Consider the following 21,154-nt stretch of genomic DNA (forward strand, 5'->3'; position numbering starts at 1 on the left):
ACACTTTGTCGCCGTAATATCAATTTTGCCCAAGGCCAAATGTTATATAAGTTCCCCTTTTTCATAGTTGTCTCAAGCAATGCCTGTTATGACGCAGTATTAAAATAATCTGAGATTTCGCAAGATTTTCGTGCGTGCGTGGGTTTTCTCCGGGTACTCCGGTTTCCTCCCACATTCCAAAAACATGAATGTCAGGTTCTCTAAATTGTCCATAGGAATGAATGTGAGCGTGAATGATTGTTTGTCTATATGTGCCCTGCCATTGGCTGGCGACATAGTCCAGGGCCCCGCCTCTCAGCTGGGATAGGCTCCAGCATACCCCCGACCCTAATGAGGATAAGCGGCATAGAAAATGAATGGATGGATGGAAAACTAGTAATATTAAACGAATAAAGTCGCAAATTTATGACTTTATTCTCGTAAATAGGAAAAAAGAGGGAAAAACTCGTAATGTTATGTTACAGGCATTGCCTGAGACAGCTATGAAAGGGTGGTTCATATGTGACCTTTGGCCTTGGGCATGCGGAGGGAGTTAATCTAAATGCTAAATGCTCATCTGCTCTGTTTTGCTGCCACGTTATAAATAAAAGCTTGCCTGAAGCAAGAGGAAAGTTTCCTTCCTTCCTGAAGAGCTACGTTCTATTTTCCCTCTGACACGTATGACACGTATTATTACAACTTCACTTTTTCTCGTCAATTTACGTCTTTATTCTCATAAATTTAGGAATTTATTCTCGAACGCGTGACCCGAATTTCTACATGTTTATCTTTTTACGCTTCACGGGTAATGGTGGTTCGTCAAGCGCTGAGAATTCACCTCAGTCCTTGAATGCACCATAGCTGCTGCGAGACGCAGAAGTGAAACTTTCAACGAGATGAACACAAGCTACCATACGATGCTAAGTCATTACTGCAATTACAACAGGTAAGCAGTGTGGATTATGTAGATGGGGGTTAAAGAAACGACCCAGCGGCCTGCAGAGCAGGGAAGCCTTGTACTGCCGCTAAACGCTTCAGACTGAGGTGGAGATGGTGCCACAGCAGACATAAGCACGGTTGACTAGGATTCACCTGTTGTCCATCATCATTATCATTCATTAGTGGTGAGTACATACGCATTTTATACCTTCAAATGTGTTGAATAAGTGTGTGAGGTGTATTTATATTTATGATGACAGATGACAATGGCAGTTGAAGAATTGCAGGGGGAGGCTCTGCAGCTGAACCTAATTTAACCATGAATTAACAGTCACTTTTATTGCAAATGTCGATCTGAAATCGGAGGAGAACATCAACCTCAAGCTAGCAGGAGGGTTCGGCGTGTGAGGAGCGAGCCGTGTGTTAAAATAGACGCGACGCAGCCAAGGTGGCAACTATTGAGGGTGGGAAGTGTCCACACTCACCTTTCTGAGTGTGGACACATCCGGGTACTCAAAAGACTGAGTTGAAGTAGACAAGTGCACTAATTGAGACACGGCCTTGGTGTTGCAACATCCTGCATGTTTTGTTTGTGAGCAGGAGAAGTAAATGGTCAGTACGGGACTTTTCTACCTTTAAGGTACGCAAAGTGTTTTAACACTCATACGGCATTTAACTGCTGATGATGCAACATCAGGAGCAACGACCAGACGTGGGAACACGTCAGTGATTTGCAAGTCTGAAGTAAAGACGTGCTCGTCCAAGTCAGGTCTCGAGTCCAGACAAGACAAGTCGAGTCAAGCCCGAAGGTCATAGGCTTGAAATTTCACAAGTCCTTCCAAGTCTTCAAGCACTCTTTTTGTGTCTCCAAAATAAAACGGCATTTTAACAAATTTGCCAAATAAAACGAATGCATTTTGTTTAATTTTTAAAATAAAATAAGACCAGTGTGACAAGACTTAGTCAAAGAAAAAGAGTGCTGACATAGCATTCAGGACTTAATCAGTGCACAAAAATGTAATCCACACATTTGTTGTTTGTCCTTAAACCTGATTGGATGCTAATAGATGCGTTCAATGAGGCAGGTTCAACGGGAAAATATGCTGTCTTGCTGGAAAAGACATAATAACAATCACCTTTGAATGGGAACTCAACGCATCCCCTGAAAATCTCAAATGTTTTCAAGTCGTCAGACAGAACCCGAGTCAGGTCCTGAGTCGCAAGTCTTCGATGATATCGTCAAGTCCAGCCTAAAATCATCAAAGCTGTGACTTGAGTCCTAAAGGTACTTCAACATGGTCACGGGAGGACTGAGGATGGAACCACTGTCCCACCTGCCGACAAGTGGAAAAAGACGTCATCCACTCCCACCGTATTTTGCAGGCGTGTGTGGCATGAAACTGCTGCATCTTTAAAGACGTACTGTATCTTCATGACATTCCTATGCTCATTGCTGCCACCTATAGGCTTGGAGTGCAAGGTGGACTTTTTGAAGGAATTTCTATGGTACAACATGTGGTTTGATGTTATGGAAATGTCATTTTTCAAGTACGAGCTACAAAATACCTGAAAGCGTTGTGTTCCCACGCTGGTGTTGCTTGTGGAGGTGACGCAGCAAAAGTTAGGCTGCTTTCCACCAAACAATTGTGGAGGGATTGAGGTCGTTACACAATTAAGGTCACATGTGATGGCTAATCCGCCGTTGCGTTTAAAGATGGCCGACACGACACCTACACATTGTGATTTGTTGACACGACTATATGAGTCCATATGGAGCGGGACCCAATCCCCCGCCCCCTCCACCCGGCCCCCATGTCAGAATGTTTAGCAACATTGTTAGACGGCTTAGCGTGCACAATCACGGTGCACAAACATCCCGTTCCTTCTTTCTGCCTCGTTTGTCTTCCTTCTCTGTGCTTCAGGGGACATCACCTGCTGGCTTTTGGAAAAGCTCGATGCCAAGATGGAGTAGAAATGAGTATGAAAGAGTATGGATTGAGGATTGAGGCGGCGCTCCAGTGCAGTTTCACAATAGTTAGAATGTGTGCAAAGTTATTTTATTTGCTCTCCTCAGCCGCTCCCAATACTTAAACATTAAGCGTGCAGGCTAGACAGCCACAACTGCTTTGAACTGTGTATGTGTGTGTGTGTGTGTGTGAGTCAGGTGAGTCAGTGCAGGTTGCCATGGACGACACCTGAATGCAACATGGCTTACTTCTTAGTCCGTGTGTGTCACCAAGGAATTAACAGTATGATAGAATTATGATTTTATTATTATATTAAAGAAAACGTCTTATGAAGGAGAGGAAGCTGATGAGATCTTTTCAGTCGTTTTCAAGTAGAAACGTGAAGTCCGTGGAAGCTCTCCCCGCACCTGAACTCTTTTATAAGCTCTAAAGACCCCATGAAAAGAGTCCAAATGTCTTTATGGCAGCTTTTTATGGAGCCGCCACACATGTCATGGTCGCTTTTATGATTTGTTTGGATGACGCTTCACCGTCTCGTCTTCAGGAGCTTCTGTGGGACAGCACGTGGACTTCACCGCTGGTGATCATCGTGGAGGACATGACCAGGAGCAAGGTAAGTCCCTCCACACACGAGCTTCTCCAGGAGATACTCCATGAACGTGTAGTTGTGTAGCACTCCACATAGATCCAGGCCAACGTAGCCCCGCCCCCGCAAGCAGGTGGGAAACTCCTCATCCTTTATCTTTATTGCCTCGGAGCCTGGAAAGTTTTTTTTGCTGTGCGACTGCAGCGCTTGAAGAAAGGCCACATCAGAGGAGGAGGATCATAGCAGGCTTTGCAGGTGTTTGAGCAAACCTCCAAACTTCTCATTGGACACCAGGCTGCTCTCCCTCTCTCTCCGTCTGCACAGAAAAACATCAACTGTGCTAATTGATGTTTATGCTCTTCTTAAAGAGCGTCAGCCTTTCCCAAAGTCAGGGTCAAAGGTCACGCTTTACCGCTTGATGTTGGCCGGAGGACATTCTTGACTGGACTTTTGGGAAAGTCTTCTTCTCCTCTGCTAGAAAAGTGGCAGGCGGGTGTGTAAAAAGTCACCTACTTGCTACCAGTCTGTCAACTAGCACACACACACACACACACACACACACACACGTGTTGAATGCAGTGGGGGGTGTCGGCGTCCGCATGGGGAGGAATGTCGTGTTTGTCAAGACAATGAAAGTTTACCCTTGTTCTGAATGACACATTAAAATCGTCACATTTCAGCGTGTGTGTGTGTCGTGTAGCGGCCACGCTCTAACGGGCGTGTGGCGCGTCACACTGCGGACGTCTTCATTGTCGTCAGTGCCCACCTGAAGTCTTCTTCTTCTTGTACAAGTCTTAGACTGCAATCTACGCTGGAAAAACTAAAGTTTGAACACATGATACGCAAAAATGTATATTTTCAAGAAAAATTTGATTCATTTGCAATAAAAAACATCTTCAATATCATTTCCAACATTTGTGACCACATGAAGCTATGATATATTATTTTTGTCGTGTATTATTATATTTATAATGGATGACTATATTGAAACACTAAATCATTTACTGCAGTGAGCTATTGTGGACTATACCATTGTATCATATTACAAGTATTACCAGAGTATTTTGATGTAAAAAAATGTCACTCAATCACATTTATCAGATTTACTTACATCTACAGTGTGTTGTTTAGCGCAGTTCACATTTCATGGCTTCACTCTATCACGGTTTTTAAAAATATATTAATAAATCATGCTGTTTTGCGGTTGAATACAGCCTATTGCCTATCATACATAGTCATACTGAAGCAAATGTTACCTTTTTTTGCCTAAATGAAGCATTTCAAACATACAAATGGCAAAATTAACTAAAATACAAATATAAGGCATTCAAAAGACGCATTCAAAGATGTATTCCACACTGGTCACTAGGTGTCAGTAATGTTACTGTAATGTTCGTGAGACACACAAGTATCAGACTTGACCACAGGAACAACAGGCTTTTATTGCAGGTTTGAATGATCTCACAACAGGCGCAGTAATCCCTCATAAAAACATAACTCACGGCAAGATTAAACTCAACTCTGAACCCCAACATCACTTCCTGTCCGTCACTCCTCTGCTCCTCTAGGAAACGCATTTATATGAACACGCGCACAAGCACAAGTCTTATTTATGTCTTAGATGGCTTATTTACTCTTATTATGGCTACTTATTGGGCAATACGAACGTAAAGGTGACCATAGGGGTGTTACTTCATGTCTAGAGGGCTCTAATAATGTTTAAAAAATGTATTTAGGAGGTCGTAAACAGGTTTAGAAATAAGGAATCCTACTGAGAGGAAATTCACATATCACGGTCAGGTCTGGATCCCATAAATTAATGAAACACTTAATTAGCGTGGAAGAATACGTGAGCATCGATGCAGTGTGTGCCTGCACAGCCACACTGAGGAAGAATAATCTTTTCACACTCCATTATGCCTCCAAGCAACAGTGCACCAAAGAAAAGGAAAGCCACATAAGTGAAAATGAACATCATACAAAGCTCAGAGAGAAGGGACATGTCCACCAATATTTGCTGCTTGACTGTTGCAACTGTCATTCAGGATAAAACATGCTAACGAATGCTAGAGGGGTCATGGATTCCGTGCGCTGTTACAAGGAGGTCTGGGAGTAGAAGAGCCACTCGGGGAGCCTAGTTGCTATGATGTGTTGTGATGTGCTAAGCAGCATTCTGTCTCTTCTCTTCAAGTGTCGTTTGTGCGGTGGACATGATGGTGTATTATGGTGGCGTTCATTAGCGGAGTGAAAGGGTGCAGCGGGTTTGCGAGGGTTTTTACGTAAGAGCAGCGTGAATGCTAATAATGTGGGGCTTAGCTACGCTAAGAGCATTATTGTGCACAGCCACACAATCAAGGTGGAAGCTGACATGAAATCATCTTTGGAAAAGTAACAATAACAATGCATTTCATTTCGGCCACAACATTAGGTACCCCCTGTTTGAACGTGCAGGTGTACCTAATGTTGTGGCCAGAATGAGAACGAAGGAAACAACAAACTTGATAAAGTCGTGAAAACATGTCAGAGAGTGAGGAGGATGGAGGATCAGGGTTAGTGTGTGTCTGTGTGTGTGTGTAAAAGGATCAGTGATAATGTGGGGGCCAATAGGGGGCACTGGGGGCCTAATCCACAGGCTTTCCTCTGCCTTCCCTTCCCTTCTTTTTGGATTTCAGAAAAAAAAAAGTTTATTTGCGGAGGCTGAGCTGGCTTCCTGCGTGCAATCAAAAAAAAAAAAAAACTTGAACCATCAGTGACGTCTAATCACGGCTTGATTGCCCCCCCCCCAGCTTGAAGCAGCCTGTAAATCACTGACATGTCAAGAGCTCTTTAAAGGCCACATGCTGCCTCTCACATGCACAATAACCTCACTCTTACTTTCCCTTTCATCATATTTCATCATATATATGCTCTTTTTCATGGATATACATTCATACAGTATGTATATCCTCATAATATATACTGGATGCTCATTTTCATGTGTTCATACAGTATGTATATACTTATAATATATACTGGATGCTCATTTTCATGTGTTCATACAGTATGTATATCCTCATAATATATACTGGATGCTCATTTTCATGTGTTCATACAGTATGTATATACTTATAATATATACTGGATGCTCATTTTCATGTGTTCATACAGTATGTATATCCTCATAATGTATACTGGATGCTCATTTTCATGTGTTCATACAGTATGTATATCCTCATAATATATACTGGATGCTCATTTTCATGTGTTCATGCTGCATGTATATGTTCATAACGTTGTTCATAATGATGTTGATTTTGGTCAGTGTGAAGAAGAACAGCCTACAGGAACATGAAAACTAGCATTTTTATTTTTGTGTACTTAAACCAGGGGTGCCCCAACGTTTTCTACAGGGGGCCACATACAGAAAAATCAAAAGATGCGGCGGGGACTCTTTTCTTTCATTTATAAAAAGGCTGGAAAAAACTACATTTACATATATTTAAAGCTTAAGCGTTGTGTTATTAATTATTAGTAACAACACTGCTGCTATTTTCTATACATTGTGTACTCTCTATATAAGAAAAACATAAAAATGTTGTCTAAAAAGAACACCTTTTGATTTTTAAGGGCTTTTGTGACATGCAAGTTCAACAGAATAGTCATTTAAATACTTCAATAATATGAATAAAACGAAATTGTCATAATAACCACAGCAAAACCAGCAGCAATTCATAACACGGGGAATGTGATAAAAAAAAAAGTCACAAGATTTTTAGTTTAAGTGCACGATTGGAGTAGAAATTGATAATCGATACACAGTTGTGGTGATGTTAGACTAGCGGTGTTTGCTCACATGCAAGAGTCATGTATTCATAAAGCAAAATGAAGTTAGCGCAACAACATGCTTGTGTCGAAATGTTGATGTTGAGAATTCCGGTGTCTGTGAACGCACCTCGTTGTGATGGCGATTGGTGCATCATGAGGAAGTGTTAAGCGTTGGCATGGAGAGATGTTACTGAGTTAGCATTAATTTAGCACCGAAATGAGGCACCAGTAGCTAACCGGTGCCATTCTTATGAGTCAGGGTCATAGCCTGGCATAGTCACATGACTGTCACATGACAATCACTCCAGAATGTTTACTAGATGCCACTTAGGGACTTGATGAGTTCAAGTCAAGTACAAAGTTGTATACATATACAGTATGTTCTTATGGGGTCATTTATTAGAGTGTATTTCTAATTGTATTTGTATGAAATTATTCAGGTCTGTGATTGGCTATAGAGCAGCCAAAAGGTCAGGGGTTAGTGCGCCACCTGTTGCTTTAGCGTGTGCCAGGCTGACGTGTTTGATGAGGAGTGACTTGAGATATTTACTTTACTTTTGAAACGTATAAAAACCAGCTGTGATTACCACTGGAACATGGAGCTTCCCTCTTTTGTGTCATTCAAAGCACATTAGCGCGTGTGTGTGTGTGCGCGCGCGTGTGTGTGTGTGTGTGTGTGTGTGTGTGTGTGTGTGTGTGTGTGAGTGACAAAGACAAATTAGCCAAAGAAAGAGGAGGGGCAGCCCCTCCCTCCGACACCAATTAGCAGATTGATTACGCGGCTGAGAGGACGCCTGTCACTCAGCACCACCAGGCCAGGGACAGGAAGGAGGCCGGCTTCTCCGTATACCTGGAATGTCCTGGAACAAGAGGCTGCTCCGTCACAGCCATACAGAGGCGCTGATCCGTGATCAGCAGGGTAGCGTGGAAGAGGCAAGGCAGTAATCGCGGCGTGCTGAGACGCTATTGCTGTGTCTCAAATGGAATACTTCTGTCAGTACACTTCAGTAAGTATACTGCACTGTGTACTTAGTCCCTGATGTGTGGGGATTTCCGCAGTGTAGCGCTGTCCCCAATACCTTACTGTTGTTGCACACCTACCAGAAATCACAATATTTACCCGCTTCTTCTTATCTCCTTTTTAATGGTGAATTGCAACCACTCCAATTAGTCCCTCCCCTTCCTCTACATAGCCAAGATGGTGGCTATTGAGTGCAACATCTGACAGTGTACTGCATTTTATTGTACTCTCACTTATGCACTCAAAAGACTAATTGTTAGTACACAAGTGTGCCAATTGAGACCTAGCCTGCCTTCAAGTGTGCATGGAAGTATGTGATTAGACGGTGTACCTAACAAAGTGAACACACAGCGGATGACATCACACAGTGTCGCATCCTAAGAGAGTCTGAGTCGTGTTCACAGAAGAAGACAATTAGATTTAGCTGACGGAGCACAGACCAGCCGCCCCGCCCATTCTGTACCATCATCAGCATGGTGGCACCCCCCCCTCCGTCTAGTACAATCTTCAGCGTGGTGGCCAGTGCCCCACTAAGAGGATGAGACCATGACATCACCCCCCCAGTCACAATGAAAGAATGTGGGAATGGAGCGGTGCAGGGGGGTCAATTTGTGAGATTAAAACATTTAAAAGTGCTGCTCTGCTATACTATACTACCTAAGGCCCTCCGTAGGTGGCCTGCGGGCCACGTCCGGCCCGCCAAACAGCACCCAAATGATGTAAACTAGCATTCATTCTTAAAGAGAGTAATGAGTGCTTGTTCATGCAATACTTCCTCCACTCTGCAGGAGGCAATAGTGAGAGGCAGCAGTAGAAGAAGATGGCTGGCATTTAAACAAATATAGTGCTATCGAATCTAAAAAAAAAGAAAAGTAGACACTAAAATAGGACTACAAAATATGTGTGTGTCAGCCGATACGTTTAGTTTGTAACGGAGATCCAGCGTATGTCCTATGTCATCAAACCCCAAGTCCAGCATCCTGAGGCTACACACAAAATGAAATGAGGAGGCTGAGGACGGCTGGCCCCAAGGATGGCCTGCTGGGTGAATGCCTGAGGCAACAGATGCCCAGACAGGAGGAGGAGCCACATGGGCTGTCATGGAAAGGCGAGCCTCTGCATGGCATGTACCACTGACAACTTGAAGAAGTGGCTGACGTTGAGAAAAAAAGTACTGGCTGGACTGAAAGAGCACAAAGTTGCTAACCATGGCAGGACAAGATCAGTGGAGGCGAGCTCAGACAGGACCCCACGTGCAGGCTGTGGAAAGACGTTCCAGAGCCAGTGCAGCACATCACAGCAGGGTGTAAGACGCAGGGAGGGCAGACATGGACAACCAGGTAGCAGGAATAGTGTACCGGAGAACAACCATGCTGTGGGGCTTCCAGATCCAGACTGACTGGTGATGGCCAAGGAGCCTGACATAGTGGTGGTGGATAAACATCAGAAGACAGATTACATCAGGAAGAAGCGAGAAGCTGGGCTGCAGGAAGAGCTAGAGAAAATGCAGGATGTGAAGGCAACATTGCCCCAATCATGGGGCAGTAACCCCCAAGCAGAATGGATGACTCCAGCAGATACCAGGAACAATATCTGACATCACCACCCAGAAGAGTGCAATAATTGGAACCGCTCTTATGCAGAACCCTCAAGTTCCCAGACTTCTGGTAGAGGACAGGAGCTTCAAGAAGGTACCAGTTTTTTGGTTTACTTTTTTATCATCACCAAAACGGCGTCTTGGTCCAGGCAGGGATATCAAACATGTTTGCTATGCTAACGCAGAGATGACTGCACTGGCTGAGCCACCACATTCCAAAGGATGTTCTTTATAGCGAGTTGGCCACTGGCCCCAGACCCTACAGGACGGCCTGCACTGTGCTACAACGACTTCTGTAAGCACGACATGAGGACCTGCGGCATCGATCCAGCAGACCTGGAAGCAGGATTGTCAGACCGTGTCAGTTGGCTGTTCACTGTGAAGGCCGGCATCAAACAAGCAGAACATCTGCAGAAGCAGAGGAGAGAGACCAGATGGGACGAGCAGCAGCTCAGGAGACAGCAGAGAATACACGCAGCACCCAGGCCAGCACGTTTACCTGCAGCAACTGTAGCAGACCCTACCTCTCAAGGAGTAGACTAATCACAGACTAATCCACAGAGCAACTACCAATTTGAAATACTATTGAGAAACTGATAATATCTACAGTATTTATTTATCTGTACAGACTGAACTCGAAACTGAAACCAGGAAAATGCAACAAAATGGAGAGCTGTGAAGCAAACAAGCCTACCCAAGAGTCAAATTGCATCTTGAGTACAATAAATTTGTACATGTTGGCACATCTGCAGTAACATTGAAAGTACTCCCTGCCTCTCACACTCCCTCTGACAATTCACCGCGTCTCCCCCAGGGGGGACCCGCCCCACTATTTGAGAAGCACTGGGCTAGATTAACCTACTAGTTATTGTTAGGGATGTCCAATATTTACTTTTTTGCCGATATGCCAATATTGTCCAACTCTCAAATTCTGATACCGATATCAATTGATACCAATATGTGAACATCACATATCTCCTGTTGTGGAATTAACCGGCTGCCTTTCAAGCAGCTCTGTTTGTTTATTCCAGCACATTTTTATGTGCCACGAGAGCACATCGGTATGATGCCCTGTTTACCCATGGAGGTAAAGAAGCAGTATCGAGGCATCAGAGCCAGGGCTTAGATGAAAGTCAAGCGGCTAGCAAGGAAGTGGAGATTCAAGCCTTCTATTATCATGGGAAATGCAAATTCACTACCGAGCAAGATCGACGAGCTGGCAAGAACGTCAAGATCTTCAGGGAGTGCAGCTTATTTGTACTTCACTGAATGGCTAACAGCTATTGTCCCAGATGCGAATGTGGGGAGCTAGCCGACTTCAGGACAGTCAATGTCAAACAGACAAAGGTCCATCTATACAGCATTCTTTTAAATTGTTTTTCATTATCGGGAAAAAACCTGATGCTGATATCTACCGATATCACATTTTTATGCTAATATCGGGCCACCGAGTTATCAGACATCCCTAGTTATTATTACTAGTTACTTTCCCCCAAAAAAGTCAGTGCATTTGTAACAGAATTACTCCTTTATAAATGTAATTAGTCAGCATGCAAAGTAATGATTGTGTTACTTTTTGGAAGAAGCTTCAAATATGTCAAAGAACTGGGATTTGGCTTTGTAGTGGTGTTGAGAGATGTTTGATGAGATTAGTGTTACTCACAATGGCCGCAGACACACACTTTGCTGTGGGACGTAATGTACACTTCACATGTATGTTCTTGCCTTTTACATCAGTGATGTTGTACTTACATCTTGAAAAGCACACTTCTAACTCCACATACTCCACATGCTGTTATGTTCGCGAACGAGTCGAGTCTTTTGAACGTCTCTTTTACGTGAACGATGACAGACGATTTTGTAGTCGCAATCAAGAATGATGTCTTATATTCTTATATCTGCGAACCGGTTCTCATCGCTCAACTCGTTTGCGAACGGCGCATGATTACGAGCCAGCCGGCAGGCAATTAACAGCTGTTAGGTATCAGTGCATAATAACGCACAACATTTGAAATAGTAATTAATGAAAGCACTGCAATAGACTGCAATAGGGGGACGCTAGTGCTCAAACGTACTATGTCCTGCCCTCTTCCTGCTCAGCCATGCCTGCTAACTGTCGATAGCTTCTCTGAGACTGCTCGTGCACATGCCGGAACTGAGTGACAGCCGTTAACGCCACTCCCCCTTATTGAGCTGAACGACAAATCTCATTCAGTTCATCTCATAATTATGAATAACATGAACATTTTTTTTGGTGGCGTTCTTCTGCTTTTCGGGTCATTTGGAGCCAAGGAGGCATTGCACCTTTAGAGACGGTGCCAGGCGAGAAGCATGACGTGATGAGTGCAGCCTGTAGTTATGATGATGATGATGAAGAATGTGATTTAATTGGCAGGTGAGGTGTGTTGATGGGGGATTGCCGTCCTTCTAATGAAGGTAAACATGAAACTTAGCGTCCATGCTGCCTGGCTCACATGTGGTTTTCCTGCTGGCATCACGGCGGCACCACAAGTATTCATTAGGAGACCGATGGCAGCTTGCAGCAGCACGACCGAGCATGTTCTTGTTTAAGAGCGCTCTTCTTCTTGTCACTATTATTAAATATCACACTTTATATTATTACACCTTCTGTGTCGTCTGCTCTGTGTATAAAATGTATATTACTGAAATTTTCCATGGACTTTCTGAGGCTGTTGATATATGTTGTTTGTTGCTTTCTTCTTTTCTGATGATACATTCAAGCTGTCTCTTTCGAATTGTTGCAATTACAGATTTTTTGTTTCTCTAATACCGCTTTTTCAGTTCTCTTAAGAACCACATTTCAAAGAAATCCATGTCACGGTTTATAAAAAAAGTTTCTGCAACATTATATTATTAGAAACATACTGACAAACACAAACTGACAAACACAGACCGGCAGGTGCCCTGATCCAAGTGCGCAGTTCGCACTCGGACGGTACGCAGGCACGCTCGCGGCAGCCTCACTTCACCAGGAAATACATTTTTAAAAACGATTGGACTCACATAGAAAATGCATATAGAATACAGTTCAATGGACAAACATGAATATTTGTTTCATGTTATCATTATTCTTTTTTTTTTAATTTATCAGGACTGGTGAGGCTCTGCCATGTCCTGTTTTCACGTCCTGGCCTGTGATGACAATGTCCTGGTTATCATTGTGTGTCATTTACCAATTTGGGCACTCTGCTGCACATGATGTAATCCCTGCCAAAAAGCCAAAGAAAAAGCAAAAATAAATGCACAGAGTAAATCCTCTGGCGCTTGGCAAGTTGAAGTCTCGTAAAATTCGGGACATCATACACAATGGCGGTTCATGTTGCCAAGTTGTTGCAAATTTAGAGGGCACATTTTTCCCAAAAATATTGGTTACATTCCAAAACTTAACAAGCATCTAATCTAAGTTCCTGAGTTGTTATGTTTTTTGAGTTATTTTCGTGTCAATTTTGGAATATTTTTCCTTTGGAATTTCTGTCTGTGTGTGGTTATACATTGTGTTTTGCAATATAACAATTTTCTATACAGGACATACAGAGGAGCACTTTAAATTAGGGATGCTCCGATCAGGGTTTTATGCTATACCAATGACATGGATTATTTATATGTTTTTCAATGTATTTATGATGAGTGCTATTGGCCTGGGGTGCCGTATAAAAGGGAAAAGTTAGGACAATTCCAAGGTCCCTTGACTGCCCACAAAATAGGTAATTATTAATAACATTTGTAAGTAAAATGTGATTTTTTTCATAGGACCCAGAATTCCTGGCTGCACCCCTGCTGCTAGCTTTATGACATTAAAAAAATGAACCATAAAATCACCTTAAATTCCACAAAAACATATTTTACTTACTTTTTGAAGAGAACATATATCACTGGTGGAACATACAGAGGATGGGACGCTTTCCTTAAGGAGACTTTGGATGTGAGAGTACATTGGTGGAGCTCTAGCAGGACTTCCAGGTAAATGAGAGAGCACTCGTTGAACCCGGTGTCTTCCACTGCTAAGAAAGGCTGGCCATCTCAGGATCTCGTCGATGAATTAAATTATTTTTCAGGTTATTACTGACTGTCACACATCTATGCGCGGGTGTTAGCCACATGGCTGCGTTAGCTGCCGTTTGATAGATATAGTCGTTTTTGTGGCATGTGTTGGTAGTTAAGTTCCACACGGCAGACATGTTTTTGTTTTGGCACGCCTGCGTAGTGTGAAGGAAAGTGGGAGGAGCACTCTGCCCCAGACGTTAGTTAGGTCAAGACACTACATTGCACGCATGGATCGCTGCAATAGTGCGAGCCACAGGTGATTGGCTTTTGTGATCAGCATTGAAAGGCATTTATCGGCATATGCCGATCACGTGATTATTCACGGAAATCGGCCAATACTGATCGTTGGCTGATCAATCGGAGCATCTCTACTATAAATATATTGAAATGACAGGTATTGTTTGAGTATGCCATTGCTTGGGCCAATTGTACTGGTTTTTGGCAATCAAAATATGGTCACCTTAACTAAAAGAAGAGTGTGCGCATGGATGTACATGTTATAGAGGTGCAACACTAGACAGTATGATGCTGGCTGGTGTTTAAAGTGTCTCCAATTAAGTCCTAATGTCCTCCAAGTGATGTGTCATAGACCATATGGACCTGTAGGGACAAAGGAGTTTCTGAGTCTGTTGGTGGAGTAGTTCAGAGACAGCAGCCTTATGCTGAACACTCCTCGGCCTGATGAATGTGGTGTGGAGAGGGTGAAGGACGTTTACCAGGACGGACAGGAGTTTGCCCAGAGTCCTTTTTTCTGCTACAGTTTTCAGAGGATCCAGCTGTGTGCACACCTCAGAGCCCGTCCTCCTCACCAGTCCGTCCAGCTGAGCAGCATCCTTTTTCTTCGTGCTGAATCCTCAAAATAAAACAGCACAGAAGAGAACATCGGCCAGAATAGTTTGGTAGAACATCTGCAGCATTTTATTACAGATGTTGAAGGACACCAGCCTCTTCAGGAAGTACAGATGACTGTGTTCTTTCCTGTGGCTCGTGTCCAGGTTGTCTAACCAGTCCAACTTGTCATCCAGCTACACTCCCAAGTACTTATAGGTCCTCACCACCTCCTCCTCCGAACCCTCGATGGAGACAGGATGAAGATGTGGTTTGTTCCGGTGGAAGTCCACCCCCATCTCTATGGTCTTGGAGGTATTCGGCTGCAGTTTGAACTGCACCATCTGATGTAGTCCTCTACCACACTCATGTAATTCCCCTCCTACAGCACACACTTATTGAAGATCAGGCATCATCATGATTATGAGGATTTGGCTTTTTTATTTCTTTTCCACGTCTGTCATCATTGACTTTCTTGTTGTTGCATGTGATGTCATGCATTCAGCTTTGTTAACATTTGCAGTGAGTTCATTTGCGACGGGCTACTACTATGTAAGATGTTCTGTAGCTTTTTCTCAATCTGCCACTAGCACGCTGTCATCTGCACACCTGAGGTTGTTCATGTTTATTCCTCCAACTTTTAATCCAGCTTGACCACCGATGTCGCATAAGATCATTTGACTGTAGATATTAAACTAATCAGGAAGTAAGATAAATCTTTGAATAGGGGCTTCTTTTCCCAGTACAGAGTTCTTCCCATCCCCAGGATCTCATCAATATCCAGCTCACTCAAGACTGGGAAGAGGTTTTCATGTTTTACCTGATCAAATGCTTTGGACTTTCACAGGTGTGAGTCATCTTGCACGTCTCTTGATCTGTCTATGAACATGCAGAGTGTAAATATCAGCATTTATGGCGGCCTTGTCTGGAAGAAAGCCATATTAGGTTGTCAAAAGTTCTGGATGTATTTTATTCCTTGCGCTTGCCGTCATTAGTACTTTAAGGTGAATTTCGGTGCTGTGACTCATTAGGCTTATCATTCTGTATTGATCACAGTCTGTGGCTCCTGGTTTCTTTGGTAAGGTCATAAAAATCAGTGTTTGGAATTTGCCCGTTGTCGTAAATGACTTAAGCAATTCTGTCAGTTGTGTTGTTCCAAGTGCTTCTATGACTTTATGACTTTAACGGGTATTCTATCTGGTCCGACCGATTTTCCATGTTTCATGTTGGACATTTTTCACTTCTTCCATGTTTTTCTTTATAGCTGGAGGTGGACCTTGTCATCCTGGAATAAATCTTCAATGTAGTTGCGCCATCTTGACAGAATGTCTTTCTCATCCAATAACACATTTGCTTCTTTTGATTTGATGCATCTTGACTTTGACGGTCCGTGTTTTCTGTTGACTTCTGTGATGATTTGGTGCATGTGCTCCGTATCAGCGTCCTTGTGTTGTCCTATTTCTTCAAACGGGACTTTATCCATACACTTTAGCCTTGTTGCGTTTCTTCTTTTTAGGTTTGTCCAGTTTGTTGTACTCGCTTTCATTTTGTTTTGATCATCTCCACGCACCGCATACGTGAATTTCTCTTGGACATTAATAAAGCATCTATCTATCTACCTACCATTACATTTTGTATTTGCTTTTATGATACATTTTTGCATCTTTTGCCATCTTTCTTCTCTTCTATTTTCTCTGAGTTCTCTTCTATTTTTTTATAGCAAAGGATAGATAACCTTGTCAGTGATGAAAAGAAAGAAGAAAAAAAGTAAAGTGAACATAATAATGCCTTAAATTAAAGCTACATGAATGATTAATAAAGACATGAGTAAAGAACTGACAGAAACATTGTATAATGCACGAATAAATGAAACTGCAGCTTACGGTAATGTTCGATACTTGAAATTTATTGTTTGCTTTTGTTGAATTTGGCGTACTTGCTTGTGCTGTTATAAATAATTAGATGACAATAAATAGTCTTTGTTTGTGGGCTGTGCCTTTTTCATTTCTCTGTAGATTGACCAGTTCCTTAATGTCTTTGACAACTTAAAGGGGACCTATTATACTCATTTTCGGGCCTTTGTATTGAGTTCTGGACTCCTCTAGAGCAGCTACACATGCTAACCCGCACAGAAAGCTTTCTAAATCTTCCAGACTCTGCACATCTTCCTGCGGTGTTTCCTTAGGTTTCCTGCCTCCCGCCCAAATGGTCTGTGTAATTTACTCCACCCTGGGCCCTCCTCTAGGCACGCCTCTTGCAAAGCCCACTCCACTGTGAATGGTTCACACTCCCTCCGCTTGCTGTATGCGTACACTATTATGCTACACAGACAACCGCTTACACAAAATAAACACAGTTAGGACACTGATAAATTGTTACTTACAGCTTGCTCTTCTGACTCTTCAAATCACCATGTAACGTTGAAAGGCGTCGGACTTCAGCAACAGTTTAGAGGATACTCCAGCTTCGTATTGGCCCATGTTCACAAAACAGTCCCGTGTGAAGTGCTGTTGACAGATGAGCATATTTTTCTCTTGCTGGCCGGGAATCAGCAACTCCAACCACTTCTGCCTGATGCTTGCCTCTTTAGGCACACCCGAACAAACACTTCCTGGCAGCCATTGCTCGACGTGCTAACACCGTGAACAGAGCAAAGCGCAGCGGTGGGAGGGCAGGCCTACAGCGTGTGCCTGGACATGCCCAGATAAGGAAGTCCGGGTTGTATTGACGTCAGTGGAACAAAAACACAGCGTGCAGAGCCATCCAAAACTGCTTTCAGGGCTCACTTCCAAATGCGCAAACCCCATCGTTTAACACCAGAATACCACATTGTAACAACATTTATAGGTCAGGAAAGAGAAAAAGAGGAAAAGCATAATAGCATAATCAATGTAATTTAATGCAGATTTTATAGTTGGCACTCCACTGCCATGACTTTTCCCCTGCTTCCTTAAGTTGCGTGCTTTTGTTGCGTTTTGTCGGATGCTCATTTATGGTGACGTTTGTTCCTTTCAGTTTGCTTATTAGGTGAGCATTGCTACATAGATGAGATCATCATCACGTTTACTTATTTGAACACAGGTTGTGTTTTTTTTAGAGTCATTAACTCAGAGAGAAATTGTTGGCATCCGAAACAAGAAAGCAAATAACGTATTGTTCAAAATCTGATCACTAAACCTGTAACTATAACGGTTTTAACTATAAATGCGTAGCCCCGTGTACATCACATCACGGTTTGAACATCGCTCCTTCACTCCATCGTGCTTTAAAATAAATAAATGATAGCTGTTTTGTGGTTGTTTGTGGCCTATTATTAGTCAAAAAATATTGGAAGACAAGTCATATGTTGTATTCTGGTCAGTAATGTTACATTAATGATACATTAGCTTATATTACCTTGACTTGCAATAATGATGTCAGCTGTGAATGTAGAGTCCAACATGACATAGTGGGAAAAAAAGTTCTCCTCTCATTCCGTGTGGAAGTGGTACGTTTTGACTTCTTACTTTCTCCCTTTTCCCCACTCATTTTAAAACTTTTTCTAAGTTCAGAATAAATAAATTGGAGGCTAACTACTTAGCTCGGTAGCTAGCGGCGGCTGTCTCTTGTGTCCCATGAGAAATCCCATAGCCTGCATGTAAGAGTTGCACAATGTGGTGTAAACAAAGAATAATAGGAGTGTAACTCCTATTATTCTCATAAGATAACACCCCTATAGTGTGACTATAGGGGTGTTATCTTACGTCTGCAGGGCTCTAATAATGTTAAAACAATATTTAGAAGGTCATAAACAGGTTTTCTATCCTCTATAAGTGTTAAAATATTCCATTTATTAATATTGAATCCTACTTTGTGGAAATTCACTTACCGCAGTTGGGTCTGGAAACAATCAACCGTGATAAAGGAGGAATTACTGTACTGTATTATTAGTACATTTCAGTACAAGTGTACATTTCCTAATTTAATCAGGCAAGGAACCATACAGTATTTGGTAACTTTACTAAGGTTCGAATGGCTGCCACTAAAAGACCATGTGACCTCTCCCAGCCAGTCGGTGAGCAAGTTAAAAAGTGATAAATATATCAATGTAATAATAATGACTGCACTTTTACGTTTGTCAAATATTAATTCTGGGCTTACAATCTGTAATTTTTGTGCTTTTTTGGGGAATTTTTCAGTCCAATGAAAAAAAGTCAATTTTTTAATCAGATTTATCACACATTACAAATGAATTAATCCTGATTAATCACTGTTTGCAGCTATGTCTGAAATTTCACTGTCTACTGTTTCTACTAAAAGAAAGATAAATGACAATACAGGATTTTATACTATATTTAATATACTGTATGTTTATTAAATGATAACATAATTTAATAAATAGAATTCGTCTGCTCTTTGCAATCTTTTTTGCATGCCTCTCTGCAATTCCTCCGAACTGGGTTATAGGCTGGAGTTACAGGTACTTATTATATAGCATTTGTGTGGGAAATAGATTGAAAAAGATCTCCTGAATAAACTTAGTAGACCTCAGACCTGCTTTTGTTGTGTTTTTAACATTTGGCGTGTCTGTCAATGCACCTCGCCTTTGGAGAATGAGGAAGTGTTGTTCCGAGCAATTGCTTTGGTTCCGAGGACGAAAAGAGAGACGACTTTGTGAGTTGGAGATATTAGAACTGAGCACTGCTGTTGATGTGTTAAGGTAGGAATAAAGTTTTTTTTTTTTTTTTTTAAGTGTCGGAATCTGTGTACATCTGTGAGGACCGTCATGAGAAAAATGTTAATGTAATTCATTAAATGAATTAGTTAATGTGTTTTCAAGTGTCAATGCAGGATTTGACAGTGGCCCCAGGACTAAGCACCGAATTATAGGAATAAAATATTATTTTTTAAAACGTATATTTGATCTGTGTTGCTGTTATAATACTGTGAATAGTATTTGTCAATGGAATGTAGTGGAGTAGTCATTAAAATAGCTTCAATTTGTCACAATGACACTTAATGATGTCATTGCATGAAATATGAATGATCCTCTACTACAGGGGTGTCCAAAGTGTGGCCCGGGGGTCATTTACGGCCCATTTTTTTATTGGCCTGTGACACATTCTAAAAATACAATTTAACAATATTTAACTAAAAAACAATAGCAAAAATTAGGGCTGTCAAATGATTACAATTTTTTTGGTCTGATTAATCACAGTTTTCACATTAATTAATTATGATTAATCACCATTAGCATGCCCATTTTTACTGTATTTTATTGAAAGTAATATAAATGACAGGGCAGGATTATATATATTTGTAGGTATTAACAGCGCCAAATGAACTGAAAATGTAAATCAAGCTAAAAGATAGCACACACGTCCGAAAATCAAATCTAATTGACCTAACACTAGTTTCTTTAATAGTAGCATAACATTTGAATCACATTTTAACCATGTTATTATGAGCAATGAGGGGTTGCATTCAAACACACCACGTAACTTAAGTTGAATTCATGTCTTGGGTTTATTTTCTGGGATTTCCAAGCATACTTAAATGCAGAAAATTGTACTTCCGCATTAAGAGTTGCGAAGTGAGTGATAAGAATATCCACTTATTGTTTTCTTTGTCTTTCTGTTTATTTAGACCACATATACACATGATAAAGACGTTGTTGTGACGTTCGCAGTGTCCCTGAATGCATCTCCCGAGTGATAATGAGGAAGTGTCGTTCCAAGACTGAATGGACTAGAGACGTGTTTGTGAGTTGGAGATACATATACTGTATATGGTGTCGGAATTGCATTGCTGTTGATTATTCAGGTCAGAATAAAGTTCTAGAAGAGAGGCAGACTCTGTGTGACTCTGTTGGGAGCGACACTGTCTCACTGTCTGTCGTCAAAACAGAGAGCCGTGGCTTGCCGTGATGTGTATGCGCTAATTACGCAAAAACTTTTACGTAGTTAATTAAATAACTTAGTTACCTTCGTTAGTTGACCCTAATCATATTTTTATGTGCCTCAGGTCCCCAACCATGGCGGACGGGTTGTTTGCGGTCAGCAAGGCCTACTTTGAGCACCTGGGCACCTACGACACGGGCACGGAGATGTGTGGCGGAGAAAACCTGGAGCTCTCCTTTCGGGTGAGTTTGGCTTTGGCCTCCTGGCACACATTTGGCAAGATAAAAAGAATAATAAAGCTTCGATAACGGAAAAAGTCATTCTAAAGCAAGGGTGGCCCGAGTCCTGCCCAGCAGCCTGCGGTGGCTCACGTCTCGATTTTTATTGGCCTGCAGCGTTTTCTAAAACAAAGATTAAATGCGGGCTGAATCAGAACATGACTAAGAAGGATTAAGGCCACAGTGAAAACGCGCCTTCGACAGCCCTAAT

At 42.1% G+C, this 21,154-nt stretch overlaps 1 long non-coding RNA gene across 1 annotated transcript; it reads left to right on the forward strand.

Moving 5' to 3' along the window:
- The first annotated feature begins 904 nt into the window (after positions 1-904).
- Positions 905-20,907, forward strand: LOC129173907 (uncharacterized). Its single transcript, XR_008567324.1, has 3 exons — positions 905-1,103; positions 3,430-3,498; positions 20,790-20,907. It is a non-coding gene; the product is annotated as an uncharacterized LOC129173907 (long non-coding RNA).
- The last annotated feature ends 247 nt before the right edge of the window (positions 20,908-21,154 follow it).

Source organism: Dunckerocampus dactyliophorus, chromosome 21, assembly GCF_027744805.1.
Source record: "Dunckerocampus dactyliophorus isolate RoL2022-P2 chromosome 21, RoL_Ddac_1.1, whole genome shotgun sequence".
Classification (NCBI taxonomy): Eukaryota; Metazoa; Chordata; class Actinopteri; order Syngnathiformes; family Syngnathidae; genus Dunckerocampus; species Dunckerocampus dactyliophorus.